Source organism: Adiantum capillus-veneris, chromosome 4 (genome assembly GCF_014529385.1).
Source record: "Adiantum capillus-veneris isolate H3 chromosome 4, ASM1452938v2, whole genome shotgun sequence".
NCBI classification, from domain to species: domain Eukaryota; kingdom Viridiplantae; phylum Streptophyta; class Polypodiopsida; order Polypodiales; family Pteridaceae; genus Adiantum; species Adiantum capillus-veneris.
Genome location: NC_140934.1, coordinates 25,189,470 through 25,206,394, shown reverse-complemented (window position 1 = coordinate 25,206,394; position 16,925 = coordinate 25,189,470).

Here is a 16,925-nt window from a genome sequence, read left to right as displayed (position 1 = left end):
GCTGTCTCAACTGATTCTGCTTGAGTTGTTGTAGAAGGTCCGGCTCCAGTCTTTTCTGTTCCCTTGGGATGTTAAAAATTAGTCTGTTCCTGTTGCTTCTCTTTTCCCTTTGCTTCCTTGCCTTCATTGGATTTAGCAATTGGTGAAGGGCATGGACTTGGCATGGGATGGTCTTCTTGCTCCGTAGTGGGTGAAGTGGGTCTTGGAGACATCTCTCCTTGTTCATAATGTGGTTCACTTTGTTGTGCAGCTTCTGCTTGCCTTTGTTGTGTAGCCAATTCTTCTCTTGTTTTCCTTTGTGCTTATAGAGATTCGTGTATCTTCAAGGCCTCGACTTCTGCATAGATCCACTCAAGTAAATCCTTCGGATCTTTGGAGACTTTCTTTGAAAGGTTCTTGGTCCTGGACCCCTAATCTCCCTCGGACTCCATGGTGCGGGTTTTCTCTTGCAGCTTGGATGCTTCTTTCATACGATTGTTTCTCTCTTTCAAACCTGGCCCTTTTTTGCTGAGGTTATTCTTGATGGGTTTCCACTGCTTTCTTCTTCATTTTTTCTCTTCTTGCCCTCGTTTCTTCATTGTCAGATCTTTCACTGCTGTGGGCTTTAGGAAAGCTTTTTGTTAATTCTTCATCTGATTTATATACCCTTTTCTTCATTCATCTTGTGGTTCTTGGAGAAGGTTGAGCTGATACTATCCATGCATATTCTGATTCGGGGCTGGCGGCAAGTTGTTGGCCATTCCAAATAGCATGGTATGTGATTGTTGTTAGAACTTCTAGAGCACCCAAATATGTTATCTTTCCTTCCTTCTTTGTGCGCTTGAGTGTTGTAAGCACATACTTCACGTGATGTATTGCTTGCCTTGTCATTGACTTCAACACGTGTGAAAGTAGTTGCCACTGCATGATTTGGAGTTGTGTATCATGGTGGTCTCTTTGAAAGGAAGTTAGAATAAGATCAAAGAAGGTGGTAGTAGTTGTATCCTTGGTGAATGTGCCTGTTTTTTTCTTATCTCGGGCCCTCATTGTCATATGCAGCTTCAGTGCCTTGTCCACTGTGTCTTTATTGATAACCACTTCCACATTTTTCCCCTTTTGATCCGTGATTTGAGTAGATCCATCTTTTTTTATTGTGGACAACAGGTCATAGGCTCTTTGGGAATCCACTCCACATGGCTCCTGGTCATAGTAATCTCGAAGTCCGAGTCTTCTGTTGGATTCTTTAGTGCCTGGCCTTGAAGCTACATCATAAACTTCCTTGGGTAGTGGTTGTAACTCCACTTGGTGTCCATCGTCACTCTTGAACTTGTCGGTGAAGACTGTAGTGTTGTTTTCTGTGAGTTGTTGTTTGGACAGGTAGGTTGCCTTTGCCGTTTTCACTGAGCTTGGGTGCAACTGGTATGGTGGCTATTCTTGTATCTTTTCTTTATGAGAAATCCTCTTCTTTGCCTTTTCAACTGCTTGGATTGCCCTAATATGAGAATACAGTGTCAACGTTAGAAAATTCCATGGATTTTGCTATGAAATGCATTGAGTCTGAATTGTTTGCAAATGATGTCCATTTTTCTTCAAATCAATTTTGGCGCATGCATAGATGCATAAAAACATGTAGAGATCAAAATCATGCAATCGAGGCAAAATTTGCAACTAAAGTAAATAATCGTGATTATTTACAGCTGGGAAAATTTTCAACTTTTTGCATTTTGGACATCATGGTCTTCAAAACATATGGCATTTAGATACTCGTGAAGTGTAAGCTCATTTAAGTGTACAGAGTGAAAATGTGCTACATTTAGGCTTCAAACTCTGAAACAATAGATATAAAGGTGTTTTGAGTTTTTGTGATCAAATTTGATTGATAGGCTTTGAACAACATGTACTTTGGTCCCATAAGGTCAAATTTCTAGACATGATATAGATCTTGTGTGTGATATATGGGATGATTATGATCAAAAATTGCTACTATTAACTCAAAATTTGGACAAAAGAGCCTTTCATGCATTTTTTGACAAAATTACAAATTTTCTTGATCTTTTGGGCTCATACTTGACATGTGGCATGTAATAGATGTGTACATGTGATAGGTGAAGTGACAAGATAATTTTCAAGCCAAATATGCACAAAAGTAAATAATCTTGATTATTTACAACCTGCACTTTTTATGCATGAAAGGACAACTTGATGACCTAAACATCTTTAATACATCTAAAACAAGTCCTAAAATGAATTTGGTAAGGTTTGGTTGTGTCGGCATCACTTCGTGCTCTTGGCGACTCTGAAATCATCAGTTTTTGTTACTAGTTGGTGTGTAGAGTTGTTTGGTCACTTTTGAAGCCATGGACTTGTCCACTACATAGTACTGATGCTGCTCATCTAGTTTGGGCTCATTCGGACTCAGTTTAGCTTAATATGTCAAATTTGACACTTTGTAGCCTTTGAAATGTTTCCTGATCTTTGAGAGCTTGCCTTGACTGTTTTCTTGAAACCATCTAGGTACATTGTGTATAGACCTTGTCTATAAGCTGCCCGTGGAGTCAGACTCCAATTCTGGCATGTGGTAAGAACCTACATTATTTACTTGGGACCCCCTCGACCCCTGCCACATGGTCATCTAATGACATGGAAGCGTTCTATTATCTAGGGGCATGCCACAGTTCAAGCACCATCCAATTCGGTTGAGCTGACAGGCCACTATGGTCGTTTGTGTATCATAGGCATTCGTACACAGCTAGGATTCTAGGGTTTTTTCCTGGGCCTAGACTTGCTACCCAACCGTATAGAAACATTCTTTGATAAGTTTAGAATTTACCCCTCATGTCTCATGTGAGACGGCGTTGAAAATGGGCGATTGTGGACTCTGAAAATCGCGCGCGAAGAAGGTAGAAAGCTCTCTCCTCCAAGAGTGACTAGTGAAAATGAGGTGATTTTGGGCTACCTTGGATATCTATACTCCGACTTGCCAAACTATTTTTCCCCAGATTCCTCTGTTAGTCCTACTAGGCCGTGAAATCTATATTAGACTCAAAAATTTCTTCAATTGGACTCCGTTAGCTCATTCTGCAAGAATTTGCAAAAATAGGCCTTGCAGCCTAATTTTAGTCTTTCCACTTCCGTTTGTCGTTTTGATTGAAAAATTTATGCCTGTCTGCCTGTTCTTTTGATCATCAGTCTATCTTCAATTTCTCCACCTGATCTCATTTGCCATTTATTAATTAAATTTGTACATGTTTATTGCAAAAATCAAAGAAAATAATAAAACGCACTTAGAAAGAAAATTGAAAAATCAACGATTAAGAAAATCCATTGGAGAACACTATTTTATTGTTTTTTAGTGGATTTGTCCAGTTTTAGACTCCAATATCAAGAAAAATGATGAAAATAAGCAAAAAAGACTATTTTTGATAGTATATACACTATTTACACTCATCGGGGAGATGTTATCAATTATAACTTAGTTACCCTTAGTGTTGTCAATAGAAAATTTACCCTTAGTGTTGGCAATAGAAACTCTATTGAAAGTATGGCATCAAGGCCGTAAAGAAGATTGAAGGGTGTAGCATTTAAAGCTCTCTTGAATGAAACTCTATTAGCCCATAGAGTGGCATGTAGATTCATTTTCCAATCGTTTCATCCTAAAATAACCACCTTAGTCAATACCGATCTAAGAATTTATTCATGTGCTCAGCTTGTCCATTTGCTTATGGATGATAGGAGAAAATTTGTTATGGATGACCATAAATTCTTTCAATAGATACTCAATTAACTCCTTGAGGAAATGAGTTCCACTGTCCACTGACAGTTTTTGTTGGAAGTCCATATCTTGTGAATACATTCCCATACAAGAATGCGGTTGTGCTTCTAGAATTAACCTTTCTGGTTGCCTTAGCCGCTCGCCACTTGGTCAAATAGTCCGTAGCTACAATGATATATTGAGCCTGAGTTATATAAGCAAGTGGTTGTATTGGCCCAACAAAATCTATGCCCCATTTTGCAAACGCTCTAGCTCCCATCATTGGTCTTAAAGGCATGATATCTACCCTGTTTCGCATTTTTGCTTGTTGACATGCATCACATATTTGAACATATTCTTTGGCATCTATAAAAAGTGTTGGGCATCATATGCCTACCATTAAAATTTCTCTAGCGGTGGTGTCACTAGAAAAGTGACCTCTAGCTAATCCAGCATGTGCTTGTTCTAGAGTGGGGACATATTCATCTTCATTTGCACAAAGACCCAAATGTTGATCCTTTCCTTTCCAATACAATTGGTTTCCAATAAGAGCATAGTCTCTTTCTTCTGTTTCAATAGCTCTTCGATGGAATTTACTCATTATATCCTCTAGAAATGTTCTGCTTGATAAGTAATTAACTAGATAGTTACTCCACTTAGGAACAAGTGATATTTGGAATAATGTCACATGAGGTTTGGGTGCTTGTTTTTGGCATTGAAGATATTTTTTTACAAATGAGTGAACATCACTCCTCGTGGTTGGCCAAAATACTCAAAGTCTCAAGATCTATTGCATAGTTTGGTCTTCCGCAAAGTGAAGTCCCACTATAATTATGTGTTCTTGACTTAGGTATTGGGTTTTCTACTCACGATTAATACACAAAAGAAATATTCTATCTCGGTTTCTTTTGTATAACCTTCTAGCTAGTAATTGATACATAGCCAATTGCCCAATGAATCCGGGTGTAATAGAAAGTGGCATGTGAGAATCCACTTGAGCTATGGTAATCAATGAAACCATATCTTCTGACCGACGGGGTATCATTTCTACGAAGAAAATATGCATCTGGTAGATCATCGTCTACACCTTTTGGTGGGTCTCTTGAAATAATCCTCTATAAAGATTTGCTCTTTGGTGTGTGGTGCCCTTTATTAAAACTACAATGAAGTCAAATTTCAAAAGAATATTGAACCATCTCACTATTCTTCCTGTGTTGCATGGCTTGTTGACCAAGTACAATAAAGCTTGCCACAAAGAACACAAATTTGTTGGCTAATAGATAATGTTTATACTTTTTTACAACAAAGATCATCCCTAATCCTTCTCTTTCGGTGGTTGTATAGTTCTTCTCTGCCACATTCAACTGCCTACTATCATAAGAAATGGTAAAATTATTTTTTTTGTTTGCTGGTTGAGCTAATATACATCCAATGGAAAAATTGGAAGCATCAACATGTATATGGAATATCTTATTTCAATCTGGTGCTTTGAATATTGGGACTGAAGTGAGAGCTTGTTTAAGCTTCATGAAGGATTCTTCACACTCATCAGTCCATACAAAGAGTGTAGTGAGGCCATACATTGGTTTTGAGATTATAGCATACATGTAAATGAATCGTCTGTAATATCCACAATGTTCCATGAAAGCTTGAACCCCTTTGACTATTGTCAGTCTAGGCAATTAAGCAATAACATGACTTTTATCCATATCGGTTTCTATGCCATTTTTAGACACTATATGTCCAAGAATTTTTCCTTGTCTGCCCATAAAAGTGCACTTTTTAGGATTTAAGTAAATCCTATAAATTCTATATTTTTTGAATACCTTTTGATGTGTCCAAAATGGTCAACTCAAATTGATGAATGTACACATAGATCATCCATATATACTTCCAAGAAATTTCTCAGATATTCTTTGAAGGCATGTGTAAGATCTCCAGACCTGCCAACACCAAAAATAGGATGGGACGATTGACAAGTCTATAGGCCTACTAAAGTCAGAGTCCTTAAACCAAAAAAAAGTCTAGGGAATTCACCCTTACTATTGACAATGGTTTAGGTTCATAGCCCTAGAAAAAGACCGAGTCCTGTCTCGTAGTGGAAACGGGACCACTAAAAAGTTTATTCCGGCCCTATAACTTCATCATTCAGATTATGGTTTCCTTAACCAACGCTCTTTTCCACCTAACATATGTGAGGGCACAGCCGTTGGTGGATTCCTCTTCCAAGTTTAGAAGTTTCTAAACGTTTTAGTGCACGGGAATGGATAGTTACCTGACTAATCAAGTCCACCCCTCCATGATTGACAACCTTAGTCAATCCCCACTTACCACCCCGCACTCACACATGATTTCTGTGTTGTTTAATTACTACCACATTCTTTTCACACTTAAAACGATGATTCCTTTTAACTTTCACAACTCAATTTCACTAAGACAACCTTTGAAAACAGTATTGAAGACATTCTTTCAACAAACAAACATCTTTAGACTTAAGATAAGGTACTGTCATTCTGAAGTATCTCTGACCAGTACTAGCTTGTCTCAAGACCACCTATACAGGGGTGAAAAAACAACACCCATTCCTTATTTATAAAAACCGGGGTGGAAAAAGCCATCACCCAAAGTCTGGGCGTCCATACGCCAACCGGTTGCCCATACAACCGAACGGTTCCTCTAGAATAAACTTAAAATCTTAAGTAATATCCACAAACACAAACAAGAACGGCGTAAAGACTCCACGCGTGCTGAGGAAACCGACTCATCCATGGCGGAATCTCCATCATCACTCATTACCTGGAGTAAAATATTTCCAAGGAATCAGAGGTGTCTTGAGACAAGCTGTCTTAAGGATGGTCAAACATTTCTTTCCTAGGTCAATGAATCATAACCCAATCATTTCTTTATTATTTACAATCATTGCTCGTTGGTTTCGTGAAAGTTACCTTCCATTTACAGCCAGTTTATCCATCCTAACCTTACGAATGCAATGCTAACTTAAAAATGAACTTTAAAAGATTTTAAGTGAACAAAATAGAAATCCACCTCGGATTGCTCGTCCATGTGCTGTTGGGCTAGAGCCTGTAGACTTTCCTCCGTCGGCCTATGGCTAGACCCAGCCTCATGGTCATTAGTGGCTTTATTTCTTTTGTTGCTAATATCCTCTTCCTCGATAAGAGGATTTCCTCTGGTTCTCTTTGGATCCATATCGGCAGCCTTATAAAAAGACTTAATCTATTATAAAAAGACTTTTTCCTTTTTACCCAAAAATAAGGATTTTTTGGAGTAAGTAGGTATCCTTGATAGTTAATTGGATGAGATATTCCTCCTGTAACTTCCTTGTACTATAAGTAATTTCCCATAATTACCATTTAATCAGGAAAGCCATTTAACTAGGTTTCTCCTTAGTCTATATTCCCTCAATATTTTATATTTAACCTTTGTAGATTATAATTCCTATCGGCTAATGGATTACTCACCCTAAATTGTAATTTGATATGTTCTAGTTTTAGGAATTTCCATAAATTTGATTTATAACCTTTCCCTCCTATACTTATGGTTTAATTTAGGCAAAATTTTGCTGATAGTAATTTGTTATTCCAACCATTTATGTTGAGGTTACTTTCGCAACCTTCAATAGTGATTTTTGACCTCAGGTATTTATTTGGTAATTAGATAAATTCATTTACTTATTTCCTTTCTCTATTTTATACGCAAAATCAGTTACTTTTAATCAAGATAAGTATTAAAACTATTTATCTGAGGTTGGGGTATTTATCACAGATCCTCAAGGTGTGTTCTACCTTTGATAATTATATCAAAGTTTTTTGGATTAATTTACTATTTTTCCCTTTTATTTTATTGAGATAATTAGGTAAATTAATTATTTGAGATAACATTATTATCACGAGTTCTCTAAGATGTGATTAACCTCTGATAAATAACTCAAAGAATTAAGAATCAATTTACTAATTTTCGCCTTTTAATTTATCTTAAAAATAGGGTAATTCTGCTAAAATAATTATTTAAAATTAACATAATTCTCAAGGGTTTCCTAAGATATCATTAACCTTTCATAAGTAACTCAAAGCATTTTGAATCAATTTGCTAATTTCCTCTTTTTAATTTGTACTAACAATAGTGTAATTCTGCTAAAATAATTGGGTAAATAAATTATCTGCGGTTAACATAATTATCACGCATTTCCTAAGAAGTCATTAACCTTTGATAAATAACTCAAAGCATTTTCAATCAATTTGCTAATTTCTCCCTTTTAATTTATCTCAAAAGTAATATAATTCTGCTATGATAATTGGATAAATTAGTTACCTAAGGTTGAAATAATTATCATGGGTTTCCCAAAATGTGATTAACCTTTGATAAATAACTCAAAGCATTTTGAATCAATTTGCTAATTTCCCTCTTTTAATTTGTACTAAAAATAGTGGAATTCTGCTAAGATAATTAGGTAAATTAATCATCTGATGTTAACATAATTATCACGGGTTTAATAAGATGTGACTAACCTTTGATAAATAACTCAAAGCATTTTGAATCAATTTTATTTTTTTCCCTTTTATTTTTCTCTCAAAAATAGTGTAATTCTGCTTAATTAATTATGAAAATTACTCAAAAAATTATAAGATAAATTTTCTAGCTTAATGATAAGCTAATACAGCTTTGATAATTATATCAACTTAATCTAAACTTAATTAATATAATTTCCATTAATTTATGATTAATATAGACAATTTGAGTCCTAATATGATATAATAATTAATTAGCTTAATATCCTTAAGCTTAATTACAAAAATCAGCAGAGAATATTTAATTAAGAGAGGATTTTTTATTATACATAGGATTAATCTTTCATTTATTAAAAAAATAGGTTAACCTAGCTTTGCTAATTAAGAAGGATTAGACTAATTACCGTTTAATTTAACCAACTAGAGTTTGATCTCTAGTGATTTCTGCATAACGGTCTCTCTAGATAAGAGAGAGTGTGTCAAGGCTCCAAGTCTAAATTTCTATGAAGGAAAGGGAGTCTTTTTATAGTTTTTCTAGGCCTCGGGCTGTGTTCTTGGCAGGTTTTGACACCTCAAGTAAGCCCCCAGCTTCAAGGTAGTGCCAACTGTTGCTATTTCTATCTCTGGCAGGTTCCCCACAGCTCCACACTGCCTCCAGAGCTTCCACAATCAATTTTGATTGATTTTACTTATTTTTAATGATGAAAATTGGAATATCATTTAATTCTAGAACCTTAGGATAAGAAAGTCTTTGTTAATAATAATTACTAAAACCATCCAATTTTTATTAACTAATTGATTTCCTAGTGTAACCTTTCAGGGCCCGTAACTTCTCCAGATTTTATCGGATTCTGATTCTGAAAATTATTAACCATAGTAAAGCTCTGGTTATGATTCCAAAAATACCAATATCAGCCATGATTGAATCATTCAACAGTGGTTTTCAAGTTAATTTTACAAGCTTTGTACAATTTTTAAGGTTTCAGAAACTGAAAACCTTACAATCACCCCAACTTAAGGAATTGAGATATCTTCATCTCAATCGAAGTAGGGGAAATCTTTGCGAAGTGATACTTCATCCTCCCAGGTGGCGTCTTCAGTGGGGTAGTCCTTCCATTTTACTAAATGTTCTCTGATAACTCTGTTTCATAGAATCCTTTCCCTAGTGTGGAGAATACAATCTGGTTGGAGTTTAAGAATTCCTTGCTTCTGCATCACAATCTGTTCGTCATCTAGAGTGTGATTGGGATTTGGGATGTAGGGTTTTAGAAGATTGATATGGAATACATTATGGAACTTGAGGTGCTCAGGTAGTTTTAGTTTGTAAGCTTGATCACTGATTACTTTAATCCCTTCATAAGGTCCACAATATCTGGGGCTTAGTTTCTTGTATTTTCCCAAGGATAAAGTGCTTCTCTTTGACCGTACCCTAAGGAATACTTTATCCCCTTGTTTGAAAAACCAATCAGACCGTTTTTTATCAACATATTGTTTTCGGCGGTCCTTGGCTGCCTGAATGTCTTGTCTTATAGCTTTGGTTTGGGCATCCATCTCCTCCAACATTTGCTTTCGAAAGCTTCTACTCTTGTAGTAGGGTCAGAAAAGTTTAGGGGTGATATACATTCATGCCCATAAAGAGCATTAAATGGTGACATCCCAATGCTTTTATGAAAGGATGAGTTTTAGGAGAATTCCACTAGAGGAAGAAATTATATCTATTTTCGGGGTTCTCTACTACAATAGGCTCTAAGGATGTCTTCAATAACTTGACTCACTCTTTCCGTCTGGCCGCCTGTTTGAGGGTGATAGGATGTATTGAAACATAGCTAGGTACCTAAGGATTCAAATAAAGCTTTCCAAAATTTTGAAGTGAATTTTGCATCTCTGTCACTGACTATTCTCTTAGGATGTCTGTGTAATCTGAAGATCTCTTTGATAAATAGATGGCTTATGTCTGATGCAGTGTAAGTTGTTTTTACAGGCATCAAATGGGATACTTTAGTCAGCATATCCACTACCACCATAATGGAGTCGTAACCCCCTTGAACAGTGGGAAGGCCTGTTAAAAATTCCATGCTAATGAGTTCCCACTTCATTTGAGGAATAGCCAGAGGTTGAAGTTTTCTTGGCATCATTACTCGTTCAGCCTTAATCCTTTGAGAGGTTAGACATTGTCTGATGTAACGAAGTACATCTCCTTTCATTCCTTGCCAAAAATAGCTTTTCCTTGTGGCATTAAGGGTGTTTGCATAACCAGGATGGCCGACAACTGGAGCGTTGTGTCCTTCATAAAGGATTAACTCCTTTGAAGTTGGATTCTTAGGAATGTAAAGCCGATACTTATAATAGAGAAGCTCATCCCCAAGTGAATAATCCTTGATTTTGTCTTTCTCTTTCTCTTTTAGGCCCTATTGATTAATAGCCTCTAGAAGTTTTTGATAATCCTTATCTTCCAGGGAAGCTTCCTTAACCTTGTTTAGGGTTGGATTTTCGACTGTGGAAATAGCCCCAAGAAAAACCTTACGGCTCAGAGAGTCACCAACCACATTCTCTTTCCCTGGTTTATATTTTATTTCCAAATCATATTCCTATAAGAGTTCTATCCATCTTCTCTGCCTCATGTTGAGTGTTGCTTGTGAAAAAATCCATTTTAAGCTCTGATGATCGGTGATTATCTGGAATTTCCCTCCTAGAAGATAGTGCCTCCAGAGTTTTAGAGCATGGATGACAGCTAGGAGTTCCAAATCATGAGTTGGATAATTCAGCTTGTGGATTCTTAATTTTCGAGAAGTAAAGGCAACTAGTCTGTCTTCTTCGTTTAAGACCCCTCCTATAGCAAGACAGTTGGCATCTGTTACTACTTCAAATTCTTGAGTGAAGTCAGGAAGTTTGAGTACAGGGATTGATGTGAGATTTTGTTTTAGTTTGAGGAAACAATCCTCCTGTTTTTTTTCCCATGTAAGTTTGGCTGTCTTTTTAAGTAGCTACGTCAAGGGTGCGGCGATGACTGCATAATCTTTGATGAAGATTCTATACCATCCTGTAATGCCCAAAAATCATAGAATCTCACTGACCGTTTTGGGTTGTGGCCAGTCTATTATATACTTAATCTTTGCGAGGTGTATTGAAATTCCTTCAAGGTTTATTATAAAACCAAGATAACTAACTTGGGGCGTGAAAAACACACATTTACTCATCTTGGCATATAACTGATGTTGGCATAGAAGATGAAGTACTTTACGTACATGGCCTTCATGCCCTTTTTCATCCTTGGAATATACCAGGATATCATCAAAAAATACCAACACAAAATCATCCAGATATTCTCTGAATATATTCTGCATGAGAGAGAGTAGCCTGATCATTCCTAAGACCAAAAGGCATCATGATGAACTCATAATGCCCATACCAGGTGTTGAAAGAAGTTTTGTAAATATCTGCCTCCTTAATCCGGATTTGATGGTAACCCGATCTGAGATCAATTTTTGTGAATACCTTGGCTCCATGTAATCTATCAATCAATTCATCGATGCGAGGAATAGGATACTTATTTTTTACTGATACCTGGTTAAGTCCCGTATAATCGATGTAGAGACATAAAGATCCATCCTTCTTCTTTTGGAATAGAATAGGCGCTCCCCAAGGTAAAATTCTTGGTCTTATGAATCCTTGTTCAATAAGCTGGCGAAGCTATTCTTTTAATTCAATAACTTCAAGGAGGGACATTTTGTAGGGTCTTTTTGAAATTGGTTCACTACCTGGAAAGGTTTCTATTTCGTGGTCTATATCCCTTGGAGGAGGTAAATTTGAGAGATCTTCTGGAAATATATCCAAAAATTCCTCAAGACATTGTGGAGTTGTGTTGTCCCTTGAATCGTCTGCTTTATTAAGTTTTACTACAAAGATCTGTTGCCCCTTGTGTAACCCCTTCAGAAGTCGATTAGCCTTAACTAAATGAGCCTTAGGCTTCCCATTTGATCCTTGTACTAATGTTTCTTCTCCTAAGTGATTTTTGAATATTAAGTTCCCTTGAGCACAGTGAATTTGGGATTGATTTTTGATTAGCCAATCCATTCCTATAATACCATCATAGATTCCTACTGGTAGAGTTTGAAAGTAAGATGAAGTAAGGGTTCCTCCTAGTTCAAACTCAACTTCCCCAGCTGTAAATTGAGATAGAACCTCTTTTCCATTTTCTAGTTCTACCACTAATTTCTTGGTGGGATATTGATTCAATTTAAGTTTCCTTAAACATTTAGGGGAGAGAAAAGAGTGTGTGCTGCCAGAATCTATAAGTAGCTCAAAATTTTCACCTTTTCTGTTTAGAGTGTTCTGGATGATAGTATACTGTTGCCGAGCTCGAGGGTTATCAATGGTGGCAAAAAGAGTAGCTCCTTCATCTTACTCATCCAGTAAGGTAGGCTCTCCTACTGCAGCATAAGCTCTGGCTCCTCTACCTCTTCCTATGCCTCGTCCTCTATTCCCTCTACCTCTTTGATTATTTCCTTGTCCTATCTGAGTCTGAGGAGTGGTTCTGGCAGCAACTCTGGGATGTTTTCCCTTGGGGCATTGACTCCTGTAGTGTCCGATTCTATTACATCCATAGCATCTAATGTTTGGAAAAGTCTGCTCTATAGTGGTTGCAGCTGACACTGCCCTTCGTTGATTTCCTTGGTTGTAATTTCCCCTTGCTCTTCCTCTAAAGTTATTGTAGTTGTAATAGCTCCTTGCAGAGGGGTTTCCTTCATCTACAAGTGATTTAGCTCTTAGAAGAGCATCTTCAATAGATACGGGTCTCATAGCTTCCAAGCGGGTACTTAAAGGTTTGTTTAGACCCTGACAGAAACGAGCAATCTATTGTTCCATAGTCATTGGTGGTGCATAACGTTGTAAAGACACATATTTGGTGTATTACTCTTCTAAAGTAAGCCCTAATTGTTTGAGGGCAAAGAATTCATTCATTTTAATAGCTTGGTGAGCTGGAGGAAGATATCTTTCTTTCACTGCCTACTTCATTCTTTCCCAGGAGGGACTAATGGAAGGGTTGTCTCTACAATATTGTTTCCACTAGAGTTTTGCATCTCCGGTGAGTCGAAACATTCCTAACATTGCCTGATTTTTCAAAGCAGTTCCTGCTGCCAAGAAATAATCATCCATGGCGTCGAGCCAGGCTTCGGCATCACATTCTAAGTTGGTTCCCTCTCCCTTGAAAGTTGGAAGTTGAACTTGTTTTAACATAGTTTCTTTTCCTAGGTGGGAGTGTAGAGGCTTTTTGCATTTCCCTGAGTTTGTAATTGATAAAAATCTTTTAGTGATAACATTAATTTTGTTTCTTCATGCAAGTTTTCTACTCTCTGTACTTTTAAAAGTTTGAATGAAAAACGAAATCCGACAATCACTATCACCATCCCAATTAAACTACACAAAGCATGTCATAAAACCATGGTATATATAGGAGTTAACACGACACTGAATCATACTAGGTACAAGAAGGACTCATACTATGTACAAGATAGACTCATGCTATATACAAGATGGACTCATACCATATACAATGTGTAACTCTCTATATCAAAATCCTCTTCACCACCACTGGTGGGTCTGACAAGGGATCAAAAAATATGACATCTTTTGGTCCCCTAAATTTTGGGCCTACCCTCATGGGCCTCATCCTACCTGGGTATATTACTTGGGCTACCTGATCATATACCCACTGATTTTGTGACACTTCTACCCCATCTATAATAATGGTATGATCTGGATCTTCATTCCCACTGAAAAAGAAAACTTCAATCATGGTCCGAAGTGTTTCTACCCACTTGAGTCTTTTCAGATTGAGTGCCAACCCTTGTACCTGTCCTGCATCAATCAGGAAAATTTCCCCAAACTGTGACCAGCTGATTACCCATGTACGAAGGAGAGGAAAACATTACATATAAGAATTGCATGATGCTCTTGCGCAATACAAAGTTATTGGAGCTGCAAGCAGCCTCAAACATGATGTTGAAAATCACAAACTTTCGGTAAGCTTGGTGGATATTTTCTTGTACTTATAGGAAAATACTCATTTCACAATATACCATAATTAAAAATGCAATATAACATTGTGCCTATTTTTTCAACATTTACCGTCCTAAGGTCAGGACCTTATTAAACCATGCTCTGATACCACTTGTAAGATCCCCAGACCTGCCGACACCAAAAACCGTATGGGACCATTGACAGGTCTCTACGCCCACTAAAGTCACAGTCCATTGACAATGGGTTAGGTTCATAGCCCTAGAATTCACCCTTACCATTGAAAATGGGTTAGGTTCATAGCCCTAGAAAGAGACCTAGTCCTGTCTCGCAGTGGAAACGAGACCACTAAAAAATTTTATTCCGGCCTTATAACTTCATCATTCAGATTATGGTTTCCTTAACCAACGCTTTTTCCCCCTAACATATGTGAGGGCACAGTCGTTGGTGGATTCCTCTTCCAAGTGAAGAAGTTTCTAAACATTTTAGTGCGCGGGAATGGATAGTTACCTGACTAATTAAGTCCACCCATCCACGATTGACAACCTTAGTCAATCCCCACTTACCACCACACACTCACAAATGATTTCTGTGTTATTTAATTACTACCACATTCTTTTTACAATTAAAACAATGATTGCTTGTAACTTTCAACTGAATTTCATTAAGACAACCTTTGAAAACAGTATTGAAGACATTCTTTCAGCAAACAAACATCTTTAGACTTAAGACAAGGTACTGTCATTCTGAAGTATCTCTGACCAGTACTGGCTTGTCTCAAGACCACCTATACAGGGGTGAAAAAACGGCACCCATTCCTTATTTATAAAAATTAGGGTGGAAAAAGCCATCACCCAAAGTCCGGGCACCCATACGCCAACCGGTTGCCCATACAACCGGGTGGTTCCTCTAGGATAAACTTGAAATCTTAAGTAATATCCACAAACACAAAAAATCACGGGGTAAAGACTCTACGCGCGCTGAGGAAACCGACTCATCCATGGCAAAATCGCCATCATTACTCATTACCTGGAGTAAAATATTCCGAAGGAATCAGAGGTGTCTTGAGAAAAGTTGTCTTAAGGATGGTCAAACATTTCTTTCCTAGGTCAATCAGTCATAACCCAATCATTTCTTTCCTATTTACAATCATTGCACACTGATTTCGTAGAAGTTACCTTCCATTTACAACGAGTTTATCCTTCCTAACCTTACAAATGCAATGCTAACTTAAAAATGAGCTTTAAAAGATTTTAAGTGAACAAAATAGAAATCCACCTGGGACTACTCGTCCATGTGCTATTGGGCTGGAGTCTATAGACTTTCCTTCGTCGCCCTATGGCTAGGCCCAGCCTCATGGTCATTAGTGGCTTTATTTCTTTTGTTGCTAATATCCTCTTCCTCGGTAAGAGGATTTTCTCTGGTTCTCTTTGGAGCCATATCAACAGTCCTTTAAAAAGACATAATCGATTAGAAGTTTAAGTGAATAATCTCTTTTTTCTCCTTTTTACACAAAAAATGGATTTTTTGAGTAAGTAGGTATCCTTGATAGTTAATTGGATGAGATATTCCTCCTGTAACTTCGTTGTACTATAAGTAATTTCCCATAATTACCATTTAATTTGGGAAGCCATTTAACTAGGTTTCTCCTTGGTCTATATTCCCTCAATATTTTATATTTAACCTTAGTAGATTATAGTTCCTATCGACTAATGGATTACTCACCCTAAATTGTAATTGGATATGTTCTAGTTTTAGGAATTTCCATAAATTTGATTTATAACCTTTCCCTCCTATAGTTATGGTCTAATTCAGGAAAAATTGTGCTGATAGTAATTTGTTATTCCAACCATTTATGTTGAGGTAACTTTCCCAACCTTCAATAGTGATTTTGACCTCAAGTATTTATTTGGTAATTAGATAAATTCATTTACTAATTTCCTTTCTCTATTTTATATGCAAAATCAGTTTCTTTTAATGAAGATAAGTATTAAAACTATTTATCTGAGATTGGGGTATTTATCACGGATTCCTCAAGGTGTGTTCTATCTCTGATAATTATATCAAAGGTTTTTGGATTAATTTACTATTTTTCCCCTTTGATTTTCTCCTAAAATTAATGTAATTTTACTGAGATAATTATGTAAATTAATTATCTGAGGTAACATAATTATCACGGGTTCTCTAAGATATAATTAACCTCTGATAAATAATTCAAAGAATTTAGAATCAGTTTAATAATTTTTGCCTTTTAGTTTGTCTTAAAAACAGAGTAATTTTGCCAAAATATTTAGGTAAATTAATTATCTAAAATTAACATAATTATCACGGGTTTCCCAAGATTTCATTAACCTCCGATAAGTAACTCAAAGCATTTTGAATCAATTTGCTAATTTCCCTCTTTTAATTTGTCCCAAAAATAGTGTAATTCTATTAAGATAATTAGGTAAATTAATTATGTGAGGTTAACATAATTATCACAAGATCCCTAGTGATTATCCTCTGATAAATTACTCAAAGAATTTTGAATCAATTTGCTAATTTCGCCGTTTTAATTTGTACTAAAAATAGTGTAATTCTGCTAAGATAATTAGGTAAATTAATTAATTGATGTTAACATAATTATCACAGGTTTCCTAAACTGTGATTAA